General features: G+C 50.5%; 1 protein-coding gene, 1 long non-coding RNA gene and 1 pseudogene across 2 annotated transcripts in view; 2 read left to right on the top strand and 1 right to left on the bottom strand.

Annotated features, from left to right (window-relative positions):
• The window catches only part of Dlgap4 (DLG associated protein 4), a 69,963-nt gene that overhangs the window by 19,075 nt on the left and 23,825 nt on the right, over positions 1 to 27,063 (bottom strand).
• On the top strand, positions 170 to 10,689 carry LOC125353455. The gene is made up of 3 exons (XR_007211328.1): positions 170 to 180; positions 6,479 to 6,483; positions 10,552 to 10,689. It is a non-coding gene; the product is annotated as an uncharacterized LOC125353455 (long non-coding RNA).
• Positions 2,501 to 4,060, top strand: LOC125353448 (annotated as a pseudogene).

Genomic DNA, 27,063 nt, shown 5'->3' with positions numbered 1-27,063 from the left:
AGGACAATGGTTTCAAGTCAGCCCTGTCAGAAAAGTCTTCAAGATACTTTTGTTTTTCGGGGGGGGGGGGAGGGGCAGAGGGGCTGATACTGGGGCTTGAACTAAGGGCCTGGGTGCTGTCCCTAAGTTCTTTTGCTCAAGGCTAGCCTTCTACCACTTTGAGCCATAGCTCTACTTCCAGTTTTCTGGTGGTTAACTGGAGATAAGAATTTCACAGACTTTCCTGCCTGGGCTAGCTTTGAACTGCAATCCTCAAATCCTCCTCCTGAGTAGCTAAGAATTATAGGCGTGAACCATCGGTGCCCAGTTTTCACTTGCACTCTCTAAAATCTCCTAGTCTTGCTGAGGCCTCGAGGAAGCTCAGAGCTTCCACTAGACTCACCCCCACCCCATGGCTTCTGGTTACCATCTGAAGAAAGACTACAGGAGAGGAGGTCATCAGGAGAAAACACCCCCAGGATGCCCCCCACCACCCATGATATAGCAAGCCCACCTGGGATGACAAGATGCTCCATTTTACTGGCCCTGTCAGCTAGACTGGCAGCCCGAAGCTGGGTCACTGAGCTGCGCTCAGGAGCTCTGTGTCTTGGGAACTGAAGCATCACAGTGACTGTTATGTGGGGACAGTGAATACACCCACTCTACAGATGGGGCACATGCCATTCAGAAAGAATGAATAAGGTGCCCAGGATTGCCAGCCGTCTATGGTAACCACACTGGCTTGAATACACAGCCCCCTGGGCTAAGAATTTACTGCTGGGGGAGGACAGGCCTACACCGAAGGCTGATAGCTGGCTTGTAGATCCTGGCTCTGTCCCAGGCAAGTTTTTACTTGCCGTCTGGCCTTTCCAGTACCCTCTCCTGTTCAGTATGCTTAACCCCACTGATGCCCTCACTGAAGGCCAGGTGTATCACTGTGACTGAGGGCAGGACCCCTGCTCTGGATCTGCCCACTTGCCTGGAGTTCTGTTATCTGAGTCACTCTTTGGGGAGTAAGGGTGCTGAAGGCAAAAGGCGCAGGAGCCAGAAAAACCTGAGTTCAAACCTGGGTTGGACATGATCAGCAGTGTGGCCCAGTGTCCTTGAAGAAAGGAAGCCACGTTCAGCCAAGCCTGGGCTTGCCCTGGTTCTACTGCCTTGGAACAGAGGGAGTGGGGCCAGATTTCCATACTCCCACCCATTGGTTCTCTGACCAGTCCCAAGAACTGGATGCTCAGAGCAGCTGTGGGAGCCCACCTACCAGCTCCCAGCACACAAAACTGACACCAGGATTTCAGGAAGGGATATGTTTGGCCTAAAGTCCCAAAGGACGCAGGTTTCAGCGAAGGGGCTGATCTCAATCAGAACGGTGAAGCCAGCTGCTCAGAATGTTTTTTGGGGAGGAATCTCCCACTTAAGTGGTGGTGAGGGGACAGTGTGAGGGAGTCAGAGGCTGGTTGAGGGCTGAGGCGGGGGCCTCCTTGAGTGTGTGTGTGTGTGTGTGTGTGTGTGTGTGTGTGTGTGTGTGTGTGTGTTGGAGCTGACAAAGGCTATGAGGAGATAGTGTGTGTGCTGCCAGGATACAGCAGGGAAGAGGCAGAGGTGTCTTCCTCTCATAGCAGCTGGGTTTCAGGGTTGGGCTGAAGCAGGCAGAGGCCTGATCTCCAGTAGAGGCAGCCTGTTCTCAGTGGGAAAGTGTACAGAAGGCGAGACATGATAAGAGGAAAGTGAACTTATCTTGGATTGTCTGTCTTCTAGAGAATAGGTCACAGCCAATAAGTAGTGCACCTAGCAGAGGGCTTGGGGGCCTCCAGGCTCCGTAGGGGGCATGTATTCCTCTGCTCCAAGCTCTAACCCTGGGCTGAGGGATGGCCCCTGAACTCATAATAGAGTGGAGGAAATGCAGGCCAACACCTTACCATATAGAGTACTGCCAGCCCCTCATTCTGGCTCTCACGAGTTCTGAGTCACTTCCTCTGACAGCCTCCTCCCCCCCGCAACTGTCCCTATCTCTTCTGTCACCAGGAACCTCCATCAGGATGCCTTTTGACTTGCTTTTTGCAGGCTGAGGACCAGGGGCACTAGGGGCCCTATCTGGGCTTTTTGTTTTGCTTTTGTTGATTGCTGGGATTTGAACTCAGAACCTGGGTGATGTCCCTGAGCTCTTCTGCTCAAGCTCTACCACTTTGAGCCATAGCACCACTTCCAGTTTTCTGGTGGTTAATTGGAGCTAGAGTCTCATGGGAATTTTCTGTCCAGGCTGGCTTCGAACTGTGATCCTCAGATCTCAGCCTCCTGAGTAGCTAAGGATTATAGATGTGAGAAACTGGCACCTAACCCTATCTAGTCTTGATATAGGACTAAGCACAGAGACCAATCAATAAATGTTGAATGAAAACACAAAACCTTGACATTGTTACCAAAAAAACTGAAAAAGTTTTGTCTCCCAATATGGGTATCCAGGGCTCCTCTCTGGTCCTGAGCCTGTTTCTGGTCTCTACTTAGCCCCCCACAGGTCCCCTTCCAGCTTCAGAGTCCTAAATGCATCTCTTGCACCTGCTCCTGCTGGCAGCCCTCGCCTCCACCTCAGACCTTTTGGGCCCAGGCGTTCAGGCCCTCTCTTCCTTTATGCACCAGCCGGAGCACTCAGTGCTCAGTTCACGCCCCCGAGTGCAACCCAGGTATGCTGGTTGCCCAGGGGGCACAGACACCATCACACTTTAGAGGGATGCAGCCTTCATCCTTCAGGACTGGCACATCCGCACCCTGTGAAATGTCCTACATGCTGCAAATGACAACACAGCATGTAGGTCTGACTTTGAACATGGTCTGGAAACTGTCTGGCTTTGTCTCGAGTGTGAGCACCCCGCCAGTGTGACTGTCTGCTCCAGCTGCTCCCTGGACTTCCCCCCTCTCCCAAAGATCTCAAGGGAGGCATCTGCTAAACCACAGCACAAAGCACAAACTCTGCCATGCAGGTCTTTCATGCCAAACCTCAGACAGGCAGCAGTTAAGTGACACAGCCTCAATTCTGCACAGTCTGCCTCCAGCCCAACAGCCAGCCCAGCCCCCAGTGCACAAGCCCTTGCTTCTTCAGAGCAGACACTCCTCTTGTCCCTTTCTCTCATCATGCCCACTTTAGGCTCCAACGTTTCATCCAAGGTATGTAGGATGGACAAAGAGAGCTTCCACCAGCTAGGAGTGGCTCTGACTCCATCTCCCAAAGGTTCATGAGAGCACAGCAGTCTCACAAAGCTGGCTCCCGAAGTGCCTTGGAGACGGGCCTGGCCTTCATGGTTGCTGGATCCCTGGCCTGAGCCTGGCAGTGGGCAGAGAAGGGCTCTAGATACCCGGAGAGGAGTGGATGCCATGGCCAAGAACAATGAGGGATCCAGGGAAGCGTGCTTTGGGAGAAGGAAGGGGCCCACTCCAGGCTCCATATGAGGGGCAGGGCTGCCTCAGATAAGAGCCAGATCCCCTCAATTGCCTTTGCTGGTCCTGCCAGGCTTAGGAAAAGCCCTGTAGGATCCATTCCCCTTCCCACTCAAAGAGAGGAGCTGCCAACCATGCAGCTAAGTCAGGAGTGTGCTATGGTGGGACCAATTCACAAACTCCCATTCCTGCCTCCGCCCCCAAGCAGAGGAAGCTGCAGAAGAATTCCAAGCAGCTAGGCTAGTATCAGGAACAGATGTCCTCAAAAAAGCCTGTTGACAGCCTCTCTTCTCTGTTGCAGGCTCTGCACTCCCTCCCCCCCCCCCCCCCATGCCACAGAGTCAGCAGCACTGGCTGCCAGAGCACACGAAGGACCCAGCAAGTTCAGTTCCAAAGCATCTCCAAGTTCATGGAGTGGAAACCATGAGCAAAAGCTCACCTACCCGAGCTAAAAGAAAATATATGGACAGGAAACCATCATTGAAACTAAACAGTGGCAGACATGTCCAAGGAATATTGTGTGGATTTGATCCATTTATGAATCTGGTGATAGATGATGTGTAGAGATGGCTACTAGTGGGCAACAGAACAATACTGGAATGGTGATTATACAGGAAATAGTATCATCATGTTAGAAGCCCTGGAATAAGTTTAATAATGGCGGCTCGTCAGAGAAATCTGGATCCCTTCTCCAAAGGGACGGGTCATGTACATTTTAATAGCTAACTTTTTTTTTCCAATACACCTTTTCAATTAAAAAAAAAGTCAGGGCTGGGGATATGGCCTAGTGGCAAGAGCGCTTGCCTTGTATACTTGAAGCCCTGGGTTCGATTCCCCAGCACCACATATACAGAAAATGGCCAGAAGTGGCGCTGTGGCTCAAGTGGCAGAGTGCTAGCCTTGAGCAAAAAGAAGCCAGGGACAGCACTCAGGCCCTGAGTCCAAAGCCCAGGACTGGCAAAAAAAAAAAAAAAAAAAAAGTCAGTAGCACTGGACTGGCAGCACCTCTCTTGCCAAGAGCCTGTAAGAGCTCCTCCCACTCCCAGGAGCATCCTGGCTTCCCCTCCCAGTGTACAGCTCGCTTCCCCTACACCATCTCCCCTTTCCCCTGGCCTTCAACTCCTGTCCAGCTGCCTTCCTGTCACCAAGAAATTCACCAGGGCACTGCTTGGATGTCCTAATAGTCCAATGGTGGTGCTACAACCCACTCAGTATACTTAGAACAAACCCTTCAGTGTGTGTGTGTGGGGGGCCCTCAGGGCTTCCAGAACTTGCACTTGCCTGTGGCACCGGTATCCACAGATGCCATAGGTTACAAAAGTGTCACACTGAAGACAGAGCTGCAGGGAGCTGTCTTTGTGCTGGAGCCCTGACCAGAACAAAGATGCAATCCTGCTGGGAATAATGAGGCTAACAGCTGACCCTACGGACTGGGGCCTGGCCTGAGTAAGGGCTTGGCGGACAGCTGATCCTCATTATCCCAGATTCCGTATGTGCAGAATCACTTGTTTACTTATAACCACAAACTCACCCTCAAGGGGCTTTCGTGGTCACTCAAACATGTGTGCCTCATGCACACATTTGTAGCTGTGGCAGATCAAGGTGACACTCTGTCTTCTCATTTCAACTCTCACACAATAAGCAACTGTTCATCTCATGGTCTATTTAGTGCTATGCTTCTGCGGTCTTGATGAACTGTTAAAATGAGCCCAAGTGTATAAATGAAGTATGGCCTAATGTCTGAGGACATATGTCTTAGGGGAAAAAATATAAAGTGTGTTAGATATGCTGTGTTCAGGCCTGAATCACAGAGCTGTTTACCAGGAGCTCAATGTTAATGAACTGAGATTATATTAAATAAAGAATCTTATGCCGGGCACTGGTGGCCCACACCTTAATCTAACTACTCAGGAGTCTGAGATCTGAGGATCATGCTTCAAAGCCAGCTTGGGCAGGAAAGTCTGTGAGACTTTTATCTCCAATGAACCATCAAAACGCCAGAAGTGGAGGTATGGCTCAAAGTGGTAGAGCCCTCGCCTTGAGCAGTAAAGCTCAGGGATAGCACTCAGACTCTGAGTTCAAGCCCCACAACTGATCAAAAAAAAAAATTCTTGTGATGGAGAATGATGATGCGCTGCACTCATAAACTGACAGGTTGAATTAAAACTCCTTTATGCAACTAGTTGAAGATAATTATAAAAAATAATAAGTAGAAACATAGGTAATTAGGTAATGAATTGACTGGCCGGGGCGATGGGATCTCATGTTTCTCATGGGAGCGATGGCGGGGTAACCTGTGGCTTTGTGTAATCAATACTGTTAGGAATGAGAACAGAGTATGGTAATAACAGAATCTTCAAAACTAGGATGTACAAGTCAGGGTATGTCACTGCCCCAATTGAGAGCGGTGGAACAAGGTAGTGTCGGGCTGGGGCTCACACCTAGGTTGCCCAAAGGTACGCACCAGCCCATGTGCTCTAGGAAGAGCCAAAGAGATGACAGACTTGAGGTGCTCTAGGATCACAGAGTGTGCCCATGCCACTGCAGGGGCCATAGTTTCTGGATGAAGGAGAGACTGATCACCTCCCAGGAGAAGTCTGGGCTTTTGTGGAAGACAGAAAGGTCAACTGGACAGATGGAGAGAGGAATAGTGAGGTGAGCAGGACAGCTTACGGTATAGGCGGGCTAGAGGCCAGAAGGGCATTGCTTGGCAAAATGGAATTTAAGTATTTCAGCTTGTAGAGGGAAGCTGAGGCATAGGGCAAGGAGTGCTAAGAGAGGCTGCCTCCTCTCAGGCTGGTCCTTGACTTCCTGGGGCTGCATGCACAACGGGAAGAGATATCTTCTCCCCATCCACAGCATCAAATCCTCCAGGCTGAAGCTGGGTGCTGGTGGCTCACACCTGTAATCCTAGCTTGTCAGGAGGCTGAGATCTGAGGATCTTGGATCAAAGCCAGCCCAGGCATGTTGGTCTGTGAGACTCTAATCTCCAATGAACTACTAGAAAACTGGATATGGAGTTGTGGTTCAAAGTGGTACAGCGCTAGCCTTGAGCACAAAAGCTGAGGGACAGTGCTAAGGCCCTGAGTTCAAGCCGTTTTTTGTTTTTCTTTTGCCAGTCCTGGGCCTTGGACTTAGGGCTTGAGCACTGTCCCTGGCTTCTTTTTGCTCAAGGCTAGCACTCTGCCACTTGAGCCACAGCGCCACTTCTGGCCATTTTCTATATATGTGGTGCTGGGGTATCGAACACCCAGGGCTTCATGTATAGGAGGCAAGCACTCTTGCCACTAGGCCATATTCCCAGCCCCGAGTTCAAGCCTTAAAACCTACCAAAAAAAGGAAAAAAACTCCTCCAGGCTGGGCGTGGTCAAAGGATCTTCCAGCACAGGGCCCCTCAGCAGTGAGGGGGGTGTGTCCCCTACTATCTCAACAGTCCCAGTGCGCTTGGCAGCTCCACCAGGCTGTCCAAGGCCACCTCAAGCTGAGTGAGCACAGAAGGAAAGAAAGTGAACCCTCTCCTCCTCCACACCTGTCCTGCTCTCCCTCACTCACCTCTAGAAGCCTGGGAACTCTCCCCCCTCCTCTACTTGCAAAGCCTCAGCCCCCCAACTAAGACAGCACAGCTAACAGAGACCTTCTCTTAACCCCACCACCCTCCTAGTCTCCCCCTCCTCACTTCCTACCACCCTATTAAATCTGTAGCCTGTCTTACCCACAATCATGCTCCAAATCATGAAGCAGTTTATCTGATGTTTTCAGACAGGCTGGCCTGGAACTCATTATGTGGTCCAGGCTGGCCTTGAACTTGCTGGTCCTTTTGCCTCAGCATCCTGAGTACTGGGATTATAGTAGGTATTTGAAGCTGTTTGTGTGTGTGTATGTGTGCATGTGGATGCCATCATGTGTATCAGTCCTAGGGCTTGAACGCTTGGCCTGAGCTGGTTTTGAACTGTGATCCTTGGATCTCAGCCTCCTAGGAGCTAGGATTTCAGGCATGTGCCCCCAGCACGCGCCTTTTGCCCCTTTCTGAAGCTAATCTCCAGGATGGAGGCATGACGTGAGTGGCAGAACTACAAGGCCCCAAACTCCAACACCACACATACACACACAAATAAAGCTTATCCCATACCACACAAAATAAAATCTGCAGATGCCTTGGCTACAACAGGAACTGGGCCCTGTCCATTCTCTCCAGTGTGCTTCTACCTTTGCCCTGTTTGCCTCTTCCTGCTCCAGCAGCCTCTTTGCTTTTCTTAAGCATGCCAGGCCCGTTCCTATCTCAGGCCTGAGCCGGCTGCCCCCTACCTTCTCATGTCTTCTCCTTCTCACACTGTGTAAGGCTGTCGTTCCTTCTCGGAGGATCCCGTGTGTTCATTCAGGCACCAATCACCCACTAACTCTCCTGGCTTTCTCCCCTATCAGGTTGGGAACCTGACTAAGCTTCAGGTCCCCCTTGCAGATGAGAACCTAAGCCAGCTTATTTATGGTGCTTTCTTAGCACCAGGCTGAGTACACAGCTGGGCCTAGTAATATGAAGGGATAAACAAATGGCCATGTGACAATGGGTAAACTGAGGCTTGGTCAGCAGAAAGATTTACAGCTAGCTGAATTGGAAGCTAACACACAACCCAGGGCCAGGACTCTGCACCCATTTTGGTCAGACTCAGAGTACATACACACACACACACACACACACACACACACACACACACACACACACACGCACTTCTGGGAGACAGAGCTCTGAATAAGTGCCTGAAATTGTGCAGTGGGACTGAGAGCTCAATGAACTGTCAGTGGCCGGGTACTGGTGGCTCACACCTGTAGTCCTAGCTACTCAGGAGGCTGAGATCTGAGGATCACAGTTCAAAGCCAGCTCAGGCAGCAATGTCCAAGAGACTCAGCTCCAATCAACCACCAGAAAACTGGAAGTGGCACTGTGCCTCAAGTGGTAGAGTGTTAGCCTTGAGCAGAAAAGTTCAGGGACAGCGCCCAGGCCCTGAGTTCAAGCCCCATGACCACCACCACCACCACACACACACACAATATCCAATACTAAGTGCTGGCTATTGGAAACTGTTTTAACAGTAACCACTTAGGAATGTCTGTAGAGTCAGCCAGCTTCCGGCAACACTTTGAAGACACGTGCATGTGCACAGATGGACAAGAACCATCACTGGGCAAGGCCCAGGCCAGGGCCACTTCATCCACACAGCTCCAGATGTTTTATAGCTCAAAGAACAGGTTCTGAACTCTAGGGCAGAAGGCCAAACTGCTTGATCCTAAAGCCAACATGGGCTGTGGTGGGCTAAGTACCTTGGGTGGGGTCTGAATCCCTTCTAAGACTAACCTAGCATAGGTCACGATTTCAAATGTGTACAGGGCATCTAACTGATCTAGCACTGGACGCAGTGTGGTCAAAGCTGCCAAAAGTGGAGAAACTAAGAATCTGGATTTTAAAAAATAGAAACCTCTGAGTTTTCAGAGTGTGTTAAGTACACAGTACTACACAAGTAGGGCAGTACACGGGTGTCAAGCTTGTCATTCTAGCTACGTGGACAACACAATTGGGAGGATTGTGATTCAAGGCCAGCCCAGCTCCCTCCTCCCCCACAATTTTTTTTTGAGTCCTCATTTCAGTAGAACCTGGGTACGGTAGTGTGTGCTTGTCATCCCAGTGATGATAGGAAGTCTAAAATAGATAAGACCACAATCCAGGCATGTGTCTGGACAGGAAGTGAGACCCTATCTGAAAAATAACCACTGGTAATTCTAGCTTCTTGTGAGGCTAAGAATAGGAAGATTGTAGTTTGAGCCTAGGCCTAGAAAAGTTTACAAGACCCCTTCACAACCAACAGCTGGGTACAGTGGTATGCGACTGTCATCCTAAACCATGTGGGAGGCTGGGATTGGAAAGATGGCAGCCTCAGGCAAGTCACGGCAGAGAAGTCTACAGGACCACCTCTAAGTGGAAAGATGTTGGACAAGGCTGTGCATGCCTGTCATCCTACCTAGTATGGTGGACTGTGGTCCAGGAACATAGCCAGATAGGAAGCAAGACCATAACTCAGAAACAACCAGAACACACACCCCCCCCGCAAAAAAAAATGGGCAGGAGGTGTAGCTCAGCTGTACAGAGCTACCTGGCAAGCTTGAGTTCAACCCTAGTACCACCACAACAACAAACAAATCTCTCCCAACTCCTATGTAGGGTTGTATCCCCCAGCCAATGCCACCTGTGGCATACAAACCCAGAATTGTGCTTCTCTGGAGGTCTGGCCCCTCCCTGCTCCCCAGGAAGCCAGGCCACAAGGGCCTCCCAGTGGAAAGGCAGAAAAACCATGAGATGCCTTAGTTCCCGCTTGGGGAAGCAAAGAAAGCCCCGTCTGCTTAGCAGGCCAGGTCTGGTTTCAGGCTCTTGGCATCAAGGCACGGGTGGCAGGAAAGTCCTCTCCCAAGTACAGATGGACGCCTCCCTTTCCGGGACCGTGCAGCTCCAGCCCCCGGCTGCTCCTCAGAGCCCTGGCCAGCCTGTGACCACTGCTGCCCACTGTCCTTTCTTAGGTCCTATACAGTCCTTGACACTGCTCCTTCTCTCACCAGAGCACGGGAACCTCTTGCATGGACCCAGGACTCCTCTCCTGCTTGACTAATAAATCTCACCACAGCTTGCAAAAGTGAGGTCTGGAGAGGTAGGGCTGCTTGTCCCAGGACATAAAACGGGTGGTGGAATGCTGAGGCTGGAAAGTCTCCAGGAGCTCATATAGTAAAGCCAGTGATTTCCAAACCAGGCTCCAAGGATCCTCAGAGGGTCTGGGGAAGGCTCTTTCCTTTCTTTCACCATCTAAAGTCCACAAATGGGGGTGGAGATGTAGCACATTGGTCCATGCTAGCCTGGCCCTGGGGCTGAGGTGTTTCCTGTTTCCCTTGGATGGAAACGGAGAAGCCTGGAGATGGGCAGTTCCAGCTGTTGAGCCTCATCTCTTCCAGCCCCTGACCAAGGATACCTCCCAAATAATTGTTTTCCCAAACAGCCTTTCTACCCCTACTCAGCTGCATCCAGTACACAACCCATGTGATAACCCCTCGTCCATCCTGTGCTGAATCTGCCTCAGAGTTATCCTCAGAGACCATCTGCAGCATCTGCCAACACCCCTGCAAGTTCAGGCTTTGAAGTGGCGCTGGCTCTCCAGGTGTTAAAGCTGTATGTACTTGTGTTACTGACAAGCAGAAGGCAGCCAGAGTTACAGGGTTGCCGTGGCTGCAGCCTAGCGTAAAACTTGGACACATACACAGCCTGTCTAGCCTGGTGAGGGACGGGGGGAGGGGGGTGGAACAGAAAGCAAGATTTGGCCTTCAAATATTCCTTGGCTTTTAGCTACTCTTCCAAAGCCCTAAGGTCCCAGGGGCCCAGCCTGGCAAGAATTACTTAGAAAGGACCTCAGAAATCTACTCTCACTCCAGAGGGCTGACGTTAAGCGTTAGCTTTTCATACACTGTCACAGGCTCCATGTCTAGTGTGCAAAGCCAGACACTCCAGGCTCTGTGTACCTCGATTGCTGGCCTCTTTCATCATTCTGAATGACCAAGCGCATCCCAGAATAGAAAGCCAGTGTTAACAGGCTCATTCACTGCCTGGAGTGACAGGTGGCGTATCAGGTGACAGAAGCAGAAGCCAAGAGTCTTGGGCAGACAAGGGACCAGATGAAAGCAACAATGACAGGCTGAGTGAAGAAAACCAGGAGTTCAGTTCAGGTCAACACAGGAAATGCCCTGGCCTCTGCACCAGGCAGGCCTAGGGACAGGAACTCCGGGAGAGAGAGGGCCCTCCTCAGAGGTTAAGCAAGATCCGGGGTTAGGAGCCCAGTTCCACAAGGAAGCAGCCTGCACAGGAAAGCCTCAGTGATTCTGGCTGATCACAGATATGTCTGAAGCTGTGTGGCCTGAGGGAGGCCCAGTTGAGAGAAAGCTGTCCGTAGGAACTCAGGACAGTGCTGTGGGCTGCAGGTGACCAGAGCGAGTGATAAAAGTCTGATAAAAGGGTGATGGGCACAGGGAGAAGTTTCCATCCATTCCCTCTTAAATGCACAGTGAAGTGCAGAGAACGGCGACGTCCCCCCTTAGCTGCACCACGGTGGCCCTATGGACTCACATGAGAAAGCTGAAACTGCCACAAATGGTTACAGTTGTGTCCAGTCTAGTGGGCTCCAGAAGCTTGGAGAGACTCGGATGAATGGCCTGGAGTGACTTTCTAAAATACACAGAAGACAGATCTATCTATGTGGTCCAGAGTGGGGCAGGAAAATAGGGGGCAGGTGGTGCCCTGCTAGAAGGCAGAACTTCCTAAGGAGAACTGACAGGAGAGAGGCCCAGGCAATGGTCTGCAGGCCACACACAGTACGGTCCCTGCAGTGTGGGCCCAGGACTCCTTCCAGACCACAGGTGCTCTTCCTCTGCCCTCCTACTGCTCACACAGTCCTGGATGTGACATCAGATGTCATCTCTCTGTGTGTGTGTGTGTGTGTGTGTGTGTGTGTGTGTGATAACTCAACTAAGTTTTTCCCCTGCAGTGTACTGCAGTCAGCAGCATTGAGGGAATGTTCACAACAGTCATGGCCTAGCCGCAGAGGAAACAGTGTAAGAATCAGCCCCAGAGCTGTAGATGGCTAAGTGCAGGTCTGTCACCCTCAACACCTCATCTCTGTCATCTAGGGGGTCCATCCTGACCTGAGATGACAAATCCATCCCAGCTTGAGCTTGGTTAACCCCTGCTCCTCCCTCACACCTAAGTATGCATTACAGAAAATTCCTAGAGGGCACACAGTGGGCTTCCCAACCCTCAGTTTCCCCATGTATAGAGTGAGAGGCACACTTCTTGCCCTGCTGCTGCCCTCGGATGCTGCGAGAGCCAGTCTCCTGAGAGGACAGGTGGGGAGGGGCTCGGTGGGTAAGGAACTGTCACTACGACAGCTCAAGGGGCCCACACGGCAGCTGTCCACTCATAGGCCCTGCAGTCTCTCTACAGACCAACTGCAGGGCTGTGTGGCCAGGGGCTGGGGTGAGGGGCCATGTTCTGCTGAAGGCACTAGGCTGAAGAGGGTTCAGGGCCTGTTCTGAACACCTGTAGCTGTTCGCTGCCATCCATACCACGTGTGCACCAGTACCATGCTCACCACGCCAAGGGTCCCTGGAGCTGCTCCCTACCACGCTCTTCATGCCACATATTATGTTTTCACCTCTGGGCCTTTGCACTGCTGGACCTGACAACCCCTTTCCTCTTCTCCATCTCCTCAGTAGTTCAGCCTTGCTTCCAGCAGTGCCCCAAAGCCTTCTGGCAGGGTCTGCCACCATGTTCAGGTAAACACAGTCTGTTTACCTGCCTGTTTTGGCCCTCAGATGGCAAGAGCAATGTGATTCACATTCCTGTAACCTCATCTCTGGCCCAAAAGGTGTTAGCTGAAGGCCTGCTGACACTCCTAAGGATCAACGCGACTTCTGGATGGCCCTGGAAGCCCCCGAGGGCAGATATGACAGATGGCAGCAGAGGCATGGGAACAAGTCTTGTGGGTTCCTTGCTCCCCCTTCATGTCCTCACACACCCCTTTTCTCAGCTTTCCTCTGGACCACCTCTGAAAACACAAGGAGGTGACATCTGGGAAAATCTCTTTGAAGGCTCACTGCATCTTGATCCCCACACCATGTTTCACCACCTCTCCTTAGTTGCCAAGGAGCTCAGCGAGCTTGAAAGATTTTCTCAGTGTCACACAGCAGGTCATGTTCTATCCACTAAGTGTGGGCAAGCCCCACAGGCTTAAACCTCCAGAAACCAATCTTTACAGCACTGTCTCACCATATAGTACCAGCCGGCACACGGTCCTACGAGCTGAAGCTGCTGTACAAAGGTAAGTTTGCAAAGATGAAAACCAAAAACAACAACAACAAAAAGAAAAGTAAGTTTGCAACTCTCTCCCCCAGCAGGTGGAATGTGACTAAGAGATACTTTTTTGTTGGTGATGGTGGTTTCGTGGGGCTTGAACTCAGGGTCTGGGAGCTGTCCCTTATCTCTTTTTTGCTCAAGGGTAGTGCTCTACCACTTTGAGCCACAGTGCTACTTTTTCTGGTGGTTAATTGGAGATAAGAGTCTCATGGGGACTTTTCGACCTAGGCTGGCTTTGAACCATGATCTTCAGATTTCAGTCTCCTGAGTGGCTAGGTTTATAGGCATGAGCCACTGGCACTCGGCTACAATATACTTTTAGAGATCTCACGTAGGATCCCACAGGCCCCCTATGGAAAGTGAGATATTACCTTAACAACTTCTACCCCTCCGGAAGATGTACTGCCCCGATGGTTTTGCCAACACGTCTCCAGGCTTCAGGCTGTCCTGCCAGACCCTTTTCTACTCTCATAAAGAGACCTGTGACATCACCTGCTCCTTAAACTGCCCCTTCCCTGCCAGGACTAACACCTATAAGGAAAAGTGGGGGCTGCACAAGGTCCTACTGGACGTACAACTTCTGGCTGGCGGGCACTAACTTTGCTTGGTGGGGGTGCTGAGATGGACAGATGCTGTCTGCTCCAGGTCTAATGAGAAGAGGAGCTGCCAAAGGCGAGCTGTGTCTGGGCAGGATGACCACTATGAAAACACTCAATTCCCTCCTTGAATCCCACCCTCTCCTGCGGGCTCCTCGACCCCAGAGTTTCTCAGGCAATGTCTCACACCCAACAAGTTGGTAATCTCCTGACTCCAGTTCACTATCCTTTGTTCCAAAGAGAAGTATGCAGGTGGCTGGGCTCCAGCTTGGCTTTAGAGCTAAGTACTGCCTAACTTTGGGCACATTACCTTCTCTTTTTGTGTGTGTGGCAGTACTGGGGTTTGAACTTAGGACTTGGTGCTTGCTAGAAAGACATTTTTACTCATTTTTTTTGTTATTATTTTTTGTCGGTTGTAGGGTTTGAACTCAGGGCCTGGGTACTCTCCCTGAACTTTTTTTGCTCAAGGCTAGCACTTACCATTTTGGGCCATACCTCCATTTCCAGCTTTTTGGTGGTGAATTGGAGGTAAGAGTCACCTAGGCTCTCTTGCCGGTGTTGGCTTTGAACCACAATTCTCAGATCTCAGCCTCCTGAGTAGCTCACCAGTGCCTGGCTTTTTTGTGTGTGTGGGTGTGTAGGGGGAGGGTGTCGTAGGGCTTGAACTCAGGGCCTGGGTGCTGTCTCTGCGCTCTTTTGCTCAAGGTTCGACCACTTTTGCTCTACCACTATGCACCACTTCCAGTCTTCTGGTGGTTAACTGGAGATAAAGAGTCTCATGGACTTTCCTGCCCAGGCTGGCTTTGAACAGCAATCCTCAGATCTCAGCCTCTTGACTACCTAGGATTATAACTGTGAGCCACTGGTGCCTGACTATTCCGGGTATTTTTAAGGTAGTCTTGCCTCTACCCCCAAGTCTGGACTGTGATCCTCTTTACCCTTTCTTCTATGGCTGGAATGACAGGTTAGCACCACTGTGCTCAGAGTTTTCTTTCTTTTTTTTTTGGCCAGTCCTGGGCCTTGGACTCAGGGCCTGAGCACTGTCCCTGGCTTCTTCCCGCTCAAGGCTAGCACTCTGCCACTTGAGCCACAGCACCACTTCTGGCCTTTCCTGTATATGTGGTGCTGGGGAATCAAACCCAGGGCTTCATGTATACGAGGCAAGCACTCTTGCCACTAGGCCATATTCCCAGCCCTGTGCTCAGATTTTTCTGTGGAGATGAAGGCTCATAAACTTTTGTGCCAGGCTAGCTTGGATCTCTACTACTCTCAATCTCTACCTCCTTTGCTACCTGCCTAGATCACCTAACTTCTGAGTCTCCAGGTCCTCTATAAAGTGAGAACCAAGAGCTCTAGGTTCCTCCATCTGAACACTGAGCCAGGGTTCTAAAGGTTATAAAGTCCATTACTTGTTTCATTTCCCAGAGGAGGAAGCAAGAGGAAGAGGGACTCAACTCAAATCCTACTGCAAGGAAATGGCTAAAGGAGAAAATTGTGATTAGATTGTGTCTTGTGATTAGATCCAGGGCCTTTTCCCAGCCCATTACCCAGCCTTCATGGGGGTCCATGTCTAGGCTCCTAACAGCCACTGAGGGCTTTGGAACCAAGGCTGGTTGTGTAGACAGTGCCCTCTGGGAGACCATGAGCTGGGTGATGGATGGAGCACTGGCACAAGCGAGCTCAGCTCTGCAGGGTGCACTAACCCTGAGACTCACTCTCACCACAAGTTAATTATTCAGAAACCTCCAGCGCTCTTCCAAAATCCTTCTTAAAACAGACTGGTGGAGGAGGATCCCAGGGCAGCCAAGTTCACAGACAGAGTAGAAGGGTGGCTGCCAGGGCTGGGAGCAGTTCCGTTTGGGATGCCGGGAAGCTGGGGGATGGATGGTGATGATTGGTACGTAGCAATTAGAACACACTTCATGCCACTCAACCAACTATACGCTTAAAATGATGAAAATGAAAACTTCGTTCCATTTATTTTACAATCATTTTTAAAAACTGGACTAAAGAGGGCTGGGAATATGGCCTAGTGGCAAGAGTGCTTGCCTCCTACACATGAAGCTCTCGGTTCAATTCCCCAGCACCACATATATGGAAAATGGCCAGAAGGGGCGCTGTGGCTCAGGTGACAGAGTGCTAGCCTTGAGCGGGAAGAAGCCAGGGACAGTGCTCAGGCCCTGAGTCCAAGGCCCAGGACTGGCAAAAAACAAACAAAACAAAACTGGACTAAAGAGCAGCCCCAGGGGGAGGGAAGGTGGGAGAAAATGAGGGAGGGGGTAACAAGTATGACAAGGAATGTACTCACTACCTTACCTAAGTAACTGTAACCCCTCTGTACATCTCCATGACAATAAAATTAAATAAAAAAGCACCCTGCTGAGAGATTTCCTGTGAAAAGGTACTTTTTCTCACCCCAAATCTAAAAAGTCACAAAATAAAAGATGTAAGACTTTAAGCATGCATTTGAAAATTTCTAACTTGGTTTGGTCATTTGGTTTGGCTTTCAGTTTATTGTTTGTTCTTTCTGTGTAGCCCAGGCTGACGTCTGAAACACACGGTCCTCCTTCTTTTACACTCTTGAGCACTGGGATTATTGATGTGCAGCACCATGCCTATCTCCAATTTGAAACACAGGCAGAGTTATGATCAACCTACAATCTCTACTGAAATTCAGGAGACAGAAACACAATAATACAAATAGAAAAAAAAAAGACTGGGGGTGCCCACAGGCAGGAATGCAGAATGAACTTGTAGCACACTGGGAAAACTCTAGATAGGAGACTGTGGAAGTAAAAAAGCCAAGATGGAAAAAGAGCATATAAATGTATTCATGTCAGTGCATGAAACAGGAAAAAAGCTATTTTAATCCCATTGCCCTAATTATTATTATTTTAATCAGTCATGGGGCTTGAATTCAGGACCTGGGCACTGTTCCTGAGCTCTTTTGCTCTACCACTTTGAGCTACTGCTCTACTTCTAGTTTTCTGGTAGTTAACTGGAGATAAGAATCTCACAGTTTCCTTCCCAGGCTGGCTTTAAACTGAAATCCTCAGATTGCAGTCTCCTAGGTACTTAGGATTACAGGCACGAGCCACTGATGCCCGGCCCCTAATAATTCTTTTTTTTTGGCCAGTCCTGGGGCTTGAACTCAAAGCCTGAGCACTGTCCCTGGCTTCTTTTTGCTCAAGGCTAGCACTCTACCACTTGAGCCACAGCACTACTTCCGGCTTTCTCTGTATATGTGGTACTGAGGACTCAAACCCAGGGCTTCATGCATGCTAGACAAGCACTCTACCACTGGGCCACATTCCCAGCCCCCACCCCCCAGTAATTTGTTTTTTTTTGCCAGTCCCGGGGATTGAACTCAGGGCCTGAGCACTGTCCCTGGCTTCTTTTTGCTCTCTGCCAACTTGAGCCACAGTGCCCCTTTTGATCTTTTCTATATATGTGGTGCTGAGGAATAGAACCTAGGGCTTCATGTATACGAAGCAAGCACCCTTGCCACTAGGCCATAGCCCACCCCACCAATAATTCTTATACAAAAACTTTTCAGCCACAATAATTCTGAAGTAATGTTACTAAAAGGAAATACGAACTTGTGCACTGGCCGTTTTAAACAGAAGCAGCATGGTAAAATGGAAAGAACAATAGTTCTTGACTAAGCTCTAGATTCTGGGCAAGTCACATCACCTTTCTGTTCTAAAAACAGCACTCGTAGTGCACCTTCCTCCCTTGGCAACGAGAAGCAACAAGGAAGACTCTGTGAATCAGGTAGTATATGAAAGAAGTTGGCAGTAACGGAATGCTGAAGAAACCTCTTTTAATTGCAGTACTTTCATTCTCACACTATTGACACAGCTGTGCCTTTGGCTCCCTGAGGTGAGCAAAGTGACTAGCCCCTTTCCTCACTCCCATCAGTCTCCACGTGGGCTGCTTCCTGTCTTCCCTATGCCAATACCTCCAGATGCCCTCCCTGGCCTTTCAAGCTCTTACCAGTTGCTCTCGTGTCCACTGGGTGCCTAAGCTGGATGGAGGTCAGTCTTATCCCCTCCTCTCTCCCTGCCTCCCTGTCCTGCACCTGGCACCGAGGGCTCCAGACAGCTGACTGGAAGCAGGTAGAGATGGGGTGGGACAGAGGGAGCAGTGGGCTGAGAAGGCCAGTCCTATCCCGTGGACCCTTGGAAAAAGCTGCTGGGGCACAGTCATGGGGGCAGCCCTGCCTCCCTGGGTGCTGTCAAACAAACCCCACCCTGCCACCTCACTGCCCTGGCTGCAGGCAACAGACACCTCGTGATGGCTCCCACACCCCAATGCGGATGACAGAGCAACACATCACGGAGTGTGGGAAGCTTGGGAAGGCAGAGTTCCAGCAGAGTCGACAAGGACCAAATCTGCTCTCGGTACTCAGGAACCGAGAAGGAAACAAGACCCGGCTCGGGATACCAGCAGACCTGAAGTCAAGCCCCACAACTTGCATTAAAAAATAAAGAAAAACCAATCAACTCAAGCTGCCTTAGTTTGGAGGTTCTGAAAGCCACCTTCTCCCTAAAGCCTGCCTAGATCCACCAGATTCCATCAAAGCCCTGCTCTCACACACAACTTACCAATCCATGGCATCTTGCCAGGTAGGCGGCATGGCGTCCTTCCTTTAAATCCCCCCTGCAAGGCAGCCGCAGCAGCAGCTATACCAAGTGCCGCCTTCCTCACAGACCTATCACTTGCCCTCATGCTGAGCTACTCAGGGACTAGCACCAGGTGCCACCTGCAAGTGAAGACTGAGGCCCAGAGGTGAAAAACCTCACAAGGTCCCATGGCCCAAGACTCAGAACCCTGGCAACACCATCCCAGAGCTATGCTCTGAATTAGGGGTTGGTGCTACTTTCAGGGTGTGGGCTCGGTGCCACTGGGCCTGGCTCAGCTGTGCCCAACATGGCTTAATAAACATCCCCTTTCTGCATTCCAGGGAGAGGAATGGGCGATGTGAATTAGCTAGCAATGGTCATTCAACATGGGACACCCTGACTGCTTACTGTGAGTTCAACAGGGACTACAGAGGTACATGTCAAAATCTTACAGGATACACCTGCTTTGGCAAGTCTGAGAATTTCCTTAGAAAATGCAGAACAGAAACTTGAAACCCTGGCTAACTACACAGACACAATCTTTGAAATACACAAGCCAAGCAAATCCAGTGTTAGGAGACTCTCCCCAGTTTCCAGGAACCCAAATCGATTCTACTGGAGAGCAGAGCTGGAAGGACCCACCCCCTGCCGAGAAACCAGAGAGGCCTCTGGGTCTCCCAGGGCCTCCAACAACCGGACAGAAAAAGAGGGAGAAGCCACAGTCCTTCCTCCAAGGAGTTGGACATGGGGACTGGGCCAGATTAAAGGGCTTTCAGGCAGCTGGCTTCTGCGAAGAAAAGCATTGTGGGTACAGTAAGCACCCAGGGTGACTGCAAGCCGACCAGTCTCACAGTGGAGACGGGCACCCTTGCTTACCTTACCTTCAAGGAGGATGAACTGTTCTGTGAAAGCTGGACTCAGGGTGTCTTTCCCAGATCAACATAGGCCCAGCTAATTGCAGTTCTGCCCCAGAAGAACGGGATTTAAAAGGCAGTATTTTCCAACCTGGGGGGCCCAAGGGCTGGGACTACACCCGGGTGAGCTGAGTGAGCTGACGTTACCAGGGAACCTGTCCTACTGGCCCATTCCCAGATTGCCTGGCCAGAACACCGCCCGTCTGTAGCCTGGCGCCTCTCCCCACAGGGCCCCACCCAGCTCAGCCAGGCCTCCGGAACCAGGGTGGGAGTGGGACGGGAAAAGGCCCACTTCCCTCCTAGTGAGCCCTGCTCCTGTGGGTTCCCCCAACTCCCAGCCTGGGCAGGTCTGAAGCAGCTGCTTCCTGCTTTGCTGTTTGCTTTCACTTTGGGTTTTAACTCTAAAGTGAAACTAAAGATTGCTGCAACATGGGAACCACCGGGAACTGGGCACCCTGCTTTCCATCCCATAACATTCAACTCACAGGGATGCAGGAAGGAGCCTGCACCTTCTCCAGGCCTCAGTTTCCCCAGGGATCAAATGGGAGGAACTAGTGACTATAAACATCAGACTTCCTCTTCCTTGTCCCTCCCACCATTGGGGGCTGAAAGGGAGAGGCAGAGCTGCCATCTGGGAGCTCCAGCAGGGATGTCCCCTTGGTCTGGGAGGGAAAACCTGCTGCAGTCTGCTCTTCCTAACTAGACCTCTTCCCCTCCCAGCCACCTGAGCTCCTTTTTCTTGCACAGGTCCTGGAGATGGCAACAACCCCGGGGCAAAACAAATTCAGGAAGCTTCTAAGTACAATTTTGACCCTGCCTTGGTACAGAGAGGAGGTACCCACCAATGGCTGCCTTGAAGTTCCCGGCTGACCAGTCCACGTATGCTCCTAGGACTTCGGACCCGCTGCTCACACCAGAGGTCAATGTGTGCTCATGTTTTTTGGTGTTTCCCACTGGCTTGTTTTACTGAATCTTTCCAAGAGCCCAGGGACATGAGTAAGGCAGGCATGAGCCCTACAACTATTCAGATGAAGAAGGGGAGGGACCCACTGGCTAAGCTGGGATGGGTGGCAGGAGCTCTGTAAATATTTGAATGTGCTCACCTGCCTGGCCGTTGCCAAGCAAGTACAGCACACACTGGACAGGCTGGTGAAAAGAACTTTCTAGGAGAGGAGAGAAGACCTCCTCTAGGAGCTCACGTCCCAAACATGTCCAAAGGCAACACAAAAAAGTCCCCTCACCTCTATCTTGGCCCCACTCCTATCAGGTTCTGCCTATTCTTTCTCTTTCCAGTTCACTTCCTCCCACCTGTGCTTTTCTAGGGAGAGACATCTTGGCAGGAGTGTTGAGCGAGATGCGAGACCTAGCTCTCTCTGTGCCTTGTTCCATCTGTAAAACTGTAGGCTGGATTAGGAAAAAAGGAACTTGAATCTGGGTGCTTTAAAAAGAGTTTTGAGCCAGGCACTGGTGGCTCACACCTGTAATCCTATCTACTATGGAGGCCAAGACTTGAGAATTGTGATTTGAAGCCAGTCCCCAGCAGGAAAAGTTCATGAGACTCTTACCTCCAATTTACCACAAAAAGCTGGAAGTGGAGCTCTGGCTCAAGTGGTAGAGCCATAGCCTTGAGCAAAATGAGCTCAGAAACAGTGCCCAGATCCCAGGTTCAAGCCTCAGTATCAGAAACAAAAGATACATTTTTTTTTGTTGAGTACCTGTGGATCACACTTGTAATTCTACCTATTCTGGAGGCTGAGAACTGAAGTTTGGAGTCAGGCCAGGCAGACAAATCTGAGAGACTCTTAACTCCAATTGACTGAGCAGAAAGCCAAAACTGGGAGGTATGGTTAAAGTAGCAGAGTGCTAGCCATGAGCAAAAAAGCTGAGGAAGAGGGAGAGCTCATGCCTGTAACCCTAGGTACTCAGGAGGCTGAGATCTGAGGATGGTGGTTCAAAGCCATCCTGGGCAGGAAAGTGTCTATGAGATTCTAATCTCCACTAACTATAGAAGGACTCTGGGGTATCAGGGAGAGTCAGAGACTCTAAGAAGAACATGGCCTTAAGGCATAGGGAGAGCTTAAGGAGCTTGTACTGTTGGGACAGGAGGGACTAGGGAAATGAAGTAAGGCTGGTAAGAGAAGGTAAGGACTGGCTCTCACTGTGGGATCCTAGCAAGTCCTTTCACCTTCACCCCCCTCCCCCCACTTTCATGGGAAGTGAGGGGGCTGGGCCATAGTCCTTTGTAGACTTGCAATTCTAGGCCTTGCCTTTATTTCGACTCATTTAATATTAAAGGAAGGAGCCCCTCGCTCAGCACATGGACAGAGGGCTTTGCACCTGTGTAGACTGTAATAAAATATTTGGTGGCTGCAGAAAAGTCAGGCCACGATCTTAGGCAGAGCAGCCCATGGGCGACGTTCCTCCAGGAAGAGGAGCAGGTGGCCTCCCTGTGGGATGCCCTTCCTCGCCTTCTTGTTAATAATTTACTCCTCACTGAAAGCCTCTTTTTGTCACTTCACTTTTAAGTTCAACTTGAGCCTTGGCTGGCTTTACTATGAAGCTCCAGGTTCAAGGGCTGCAATAGCCTGCCTTGCTCCACGGGCCCAAACCAGAAGGTCTACAGTACAGAGCCCAAGTGGAGGTCAGGAGCTCTGGAGCCCATTCTGGCTGGAACCTGATGATGATGATGATGATGACGCAGACTCTGGGAGGTCAGAAACTAAGCCTCCAACTACTTTACTCTGCCTGTCAAGATATCTGATGGGCTGGCTCACTGCTGGGTACACGGCAGCACTTGAAGTCTCTATTGAATAAATGAGTAGCTCAGCCAGGGTGACCTTGGTCATGTCACTTTCCTTTTTTTTTTGTTTTTGTTTTTTTTTTTCTTTTTAAGACAAGATGTTGGTATATACCCCAGAATAATCTCAAACTTATGCCTCTTAGGGGCTGGGACTACAGGTGTGAACCAGCATGCTCATCAAGGGGAAAAGAAAGGAGTGTTTTGAACTCAGGGCCTGATGCTGGCCAAGCAGGCACTATACTGAGCTATGCCCTTACCTTTCTTTTTTTCCCAGTTAATTTTCAGGTTGGGTCTGGAATTTTTGCCTGGGACCAGGCGTAAGACCACAATCATTTTACTTATGCCTCCTGCATTGCTGAAACTATAGGAATGTATCATGATGCTCTCAGTTTAAGTCACTTTTTAATGACTGAGCCTTGGCTGCCTCTTCGGGACTATGCAGATGACAAGAATATTAATGACCTCTAGGGTGATAGAAAGATCTACAGAGTTACTGTGGATAAATGTGATTTGCCAAGCAAAATAGGCTACACAATTATTAAAGATCCAGAGCCAATATGCTGAAAACAAAAAAAGACTGACTGAATTTACATGAAAGTACCTGGTAAATGGTAGCCAAATGGATTACTACAATTGAAAAGGATAGCATGGGTTTACTTCCGGTCCACTGTTCCAATGTCTAAATATTTCTCTGGCTGTCTCTGTTCCAAAGGAGCATAGAAATCCCTCTTTAAACTCTGTGAAGGCAGTATGAAAAACATGGTTACAGTTATAATAACTGTATCCTGCATATAGCTGGGCTCAGAGGGTATTTGTCAAAACAGACCAGCATGTGGATGCTAAGGGCAAGGGCTAGAGGCGGGTGGGGCCTGCCAGGTGACTACTCTTGAAGCAAGCTTCAAGAAGCTTCAAGAGTAGTCAAGTTGAAGCTCATGGAGAAGTGTGCTGCACACCAAGAACAAGCCATCAACTTCCTGGCTATACACCGGGACCAACCACTGCTGCTTTCCATGGCAGACACCTGGCAAATGCCCAGCTTGGTAAATAGTGACCTACTGCTGCCAAATGGCTATGCTAGGCTGTGGCCTGGGAAAACAAACCTGGGCTCCAATCACAGGAATCTCTTGGGAATAAATCCTTCCTTCCCCGCCTTGTGAGTGACTGATCCTTCTGGCTGGTCTAGGTAACATTTCTGGTGGGCACAGGTTGAGAATGGTAAAGGGCCCAGTGGTGCGTATACCCACAGCTGGACTGGACCACACGCTGGAGCACAGCTCTAGAGGCTCTTCACAGCCCAGGGTATAAAACTGCCCCTGTGTGTGTCCCTAGCACCTCTGATTCTCCTACCTTGAAGAAATGTTAAGGCAGCTCCCAACCTTGACCTTCAAAAAGCAGAGTTTTGTGTCCTTCAGGGCTGTTCAAGAAGGCCTCCAGCTGGGCTGGGGATATAGCCTAGTGGCAAGAGTGCCTGCCTCGGATACACGAGGCCCTAGGTTCGATTCCCCAGTACCACATATACAGAAAACGGCCAGAAGCGGCGCTGTGGCTCAAGTGGCAGAGTGCTAGCCTTGAGCGGGAAGAAGCCAGGGACGGTGCTCGGGCCCTGAGTCCAAGGCCCAGGACTGGCCAAAAAAAGAAGGCCTCCAGCCCTAGGGTCCCAACAGCATGGTACAGAAGAGCTGAAGTGTGAGACACAGTCAGACTGGGGCCTGGTCCACATTCCCCTTACCCACCCGTCTCTGGCTTGTTATGCAGATTTCATGAGGGTGCTGGTGGAGGTCCTGGCACAGAGAAAGGCACTGAGCAGGTGCACAAGGAATGCACTCAGGCTGCCATTTCCTTCCCCACCCTCAGGCCAGCTGGGCTCTCCTCTGGTAAGTGCAACATCCTCTGCTGCCCAGCCTACCCTTCCCACTCCTTTCCCACTCCAGTGAGTCCCGCCCGAACCTCACCCTCTTGTCTCATATCTTGCAAAGCCGCCTCCCTGTTGTCATTTTTTATTCATTCCAATTCACCCAGCCAGACTCGTCATCTGGAAGAATTCCTCCAGTTGTACTATCCCTGCTCTGAAATCTCCCGCGGCTCCCAAATGCCTCCGCTTCCCTGCAGATGTTCAATGTTGCTTACGGCCTCTTGGTCCCTCCTAGATTTTCTGGTCAGCCCTGGCTTCTCTTTGAAGAAACCATTCTCTAGAATGCCAGCTCCACCCTCTGCCTGTCAATCCAGCCCCCTCAAAGGGCTCTTGTTCTTCCAGCTCACGCTCACTTCTTCCTTCTCAGACAATGCCTTTCCCTAGCAGACACTTAATTATAGACTTGTCACACAGTCTCTCATAATTGTAGGCCTGTCTCCCTCATCAGACCCTAAGTTCCCAGGGCAGAGGCCTGGTCTGTCTATTCTTCCCCTTTCTCTCCTCTCTGAGCCTAACCAAGGCTGGGAAGGCAGGCCTCTGGTAGGAGAGAGTTTTCTGGGCCCAATTCAACTCCAGCCTGAGCCGAGTGGAACTCCAACCACCCGGGACCACCTGTCTTATCCTGGTAGGAAGCTGCTCACTGGCCTAACCATACAACTCACAGCCCCATTTCTGCACCTGGTGAGCCAGGAGGGGGAGAGACCTGAGGTGGCAGAGCTGTGGAGCTGGCCTGGCACTGGTACAGCCTTGCCCTAGGATCCTAGGCTTGATCCTTCCCAAAGCCTGCTTTCTTACTGCGAAACGAGAAACAATCATCTTTCAGTCCAAGAATTTGGAATTCATTGTCTTTAAGCAGCCTCCATTTCAGAAACAGGTGGGGAAGGAACACAAGCTGATCCCAGCTCAGGCTGAGTGAAGAAACATAGCCATGGCCACTCTGAGGAAGCCTGGAACCTGAGAGCCATTCATGCTGCACACCTCATCGACCTCATTAAAGTCCTGTTGCCGACTGGATTTCACTCTTGCTAAGGTGTCCCATTCCACAGCCCTTACCCTCGCCTGGTCTGACAGTGTCTGCTGCCAGGGATAAGATGAAAGGTGACTTGCTGCTGTCAACGAGTCCAGCTCAAACAAAGATGGTGGTGACAGCTACTTATGGGGAGCTCCTACCCTCATATCACCCTGTGAGGTGGAAATACCACCCCAATTCGACGGGAAGAAGTTCCATCAATCCAGGGTCACACTGCAGGGACAAGCAGGCCTGTCACATTAACCTGAGATACTATCACTATTCCCATTGCAGAAGCCAAGAGGCTCTCAACACCAGGATTCTCTGGGAGCTGGAAGAGAAAGTTCACTCCTGCCTCCAGACCTACTAAACCAAGACCTCTCTGAGCCAGAGCACAGGAATCTGAAACCCATAGAGCCAAGGAATGTGAATTTTATAGATGAGGAAACTGAGGCACAGAGAGGGTGAAGGGACCTGCGAAGGTTATGCTTTAAACAAATGTGTGACCCTACATAGCTGGACTCCACAGCCAGGTGAGAGTTCCAGAAGTGCAGGCCTCTAAAAGCCAGGCAACCCCTACAGTGCAGCTCACAGAGCTCCAGAGAGGGTGGGGGCACAGAAGAGCCCAGGGAGACTTCCAGAACCCATCTGAGCATCTGGGAGGAAAGCTTTTAGGTTTCCAGCAGTGGGGTGTGTCTGGCTGCAGTTCAAGATGAGAAAGCCAGGGGAGGTGGTGACTCAGTGCCTGCCCTGCCTCTAGCTAGCCTCCTTTAAATGGGAGATGAGCTCAGAGACTGGGGAAATGTCAAGCCAACCCTCCTAGTAGAAGAGATGCCAGAGCAAGCAGCCTTAGGGACAAGCTACTGGGCAGAAGCAGTGGATCTGGAGAAAAGCTGTGGGCTGCAGGAAGAAAGGCGGGAGGCCAGGCCTGACCCAACCCTGCTATGCCATGGACCCGGGGCAGGCCCCTATTTTTCATTCATTTGTGAAACAGGGTGAACCTCATTGGCTTCTAGCTTTACCCAGGACTAGTGTGAAGAACAAGACTCAGGAAAGAGCTGGCAGAGGACACAATGCCTCCCTGAGACGCAGAGATTACTATCAGAATAGCTACATGGGGCTTTCCCTGTTATGGGAGCCCCTATCCCTACTACCAAGGCTGAGAGGCCCTGCCTTGTCTTGTTCCCACCAATAAGAGTGACCTAGATATGCTTAGAAGGGGAAAGTTTGCATTTATTAACTGCCTACTGTTACTGTATATTTGTGTGTGTCTGTGTATAATTTTATTTAATCTTCGCCAAAATCCTACATATAAATGACTTTTTTTTTTGGCCAGTGCCCAGGCACTGAGCTTCTTTTGCTCAAGGCTAGCACTCTACCACTTAAGCCACAGTGCTACTTCTGGCCTTTTCTGTTTATGTAGTACTGAGGAATTGAACCCAGCACTTCCTACATGCTAGGCAAGCACTCTACCACTAAGGTACATTCCTGGCCCCTAAATGGCATTTTTTTGAGTACAGGTGAGAAACTGAAGCTTGGATAAAGCAATCTGCCCAAGATTACAGTAAGCGACGGAAACTGACTAGAACCTGGTGTTTGTGGCTCTAAACCCCACATTATTTCCCCCCTCAGAACAGCTGTGTAAGAGGAGGTCATGCCTCAAATACCACCTCCTCATGGGAGCCCTTCTGATCCCTCTGCCCAGACAGGGCCTACTTCTTGCCTATGAAACCCACAGCTGTCATTAGCACATAGCTGGCAGCACCTGGCACATTCTCCCTCTTTACTCTATGACCAGGTATACTTTTAAAAGGTAAGGTGAGGCACAGGTACACACAGGTGGCTTTTGAGTACGTTAG

Source organism: Perognathus longimembris, chromosome 6 (assembly GCF_023159225.1).
Source record: "Perognathus longimembris pacificus isolate PPM17 chromosome 6, ASM2315922v1, whole genome shotgun sequence".
NCBI lineage: Eukaryota > Metazoa > Chordata > Mammalia > Rodentia > Heteromyidae > Perognathus > Perognathus longimembris.
The sequence above is the reverse complement of the archived record's forward strand: the minus strand, read 5'-3'. Positions and strand labels throughout refer to the sequence as shown.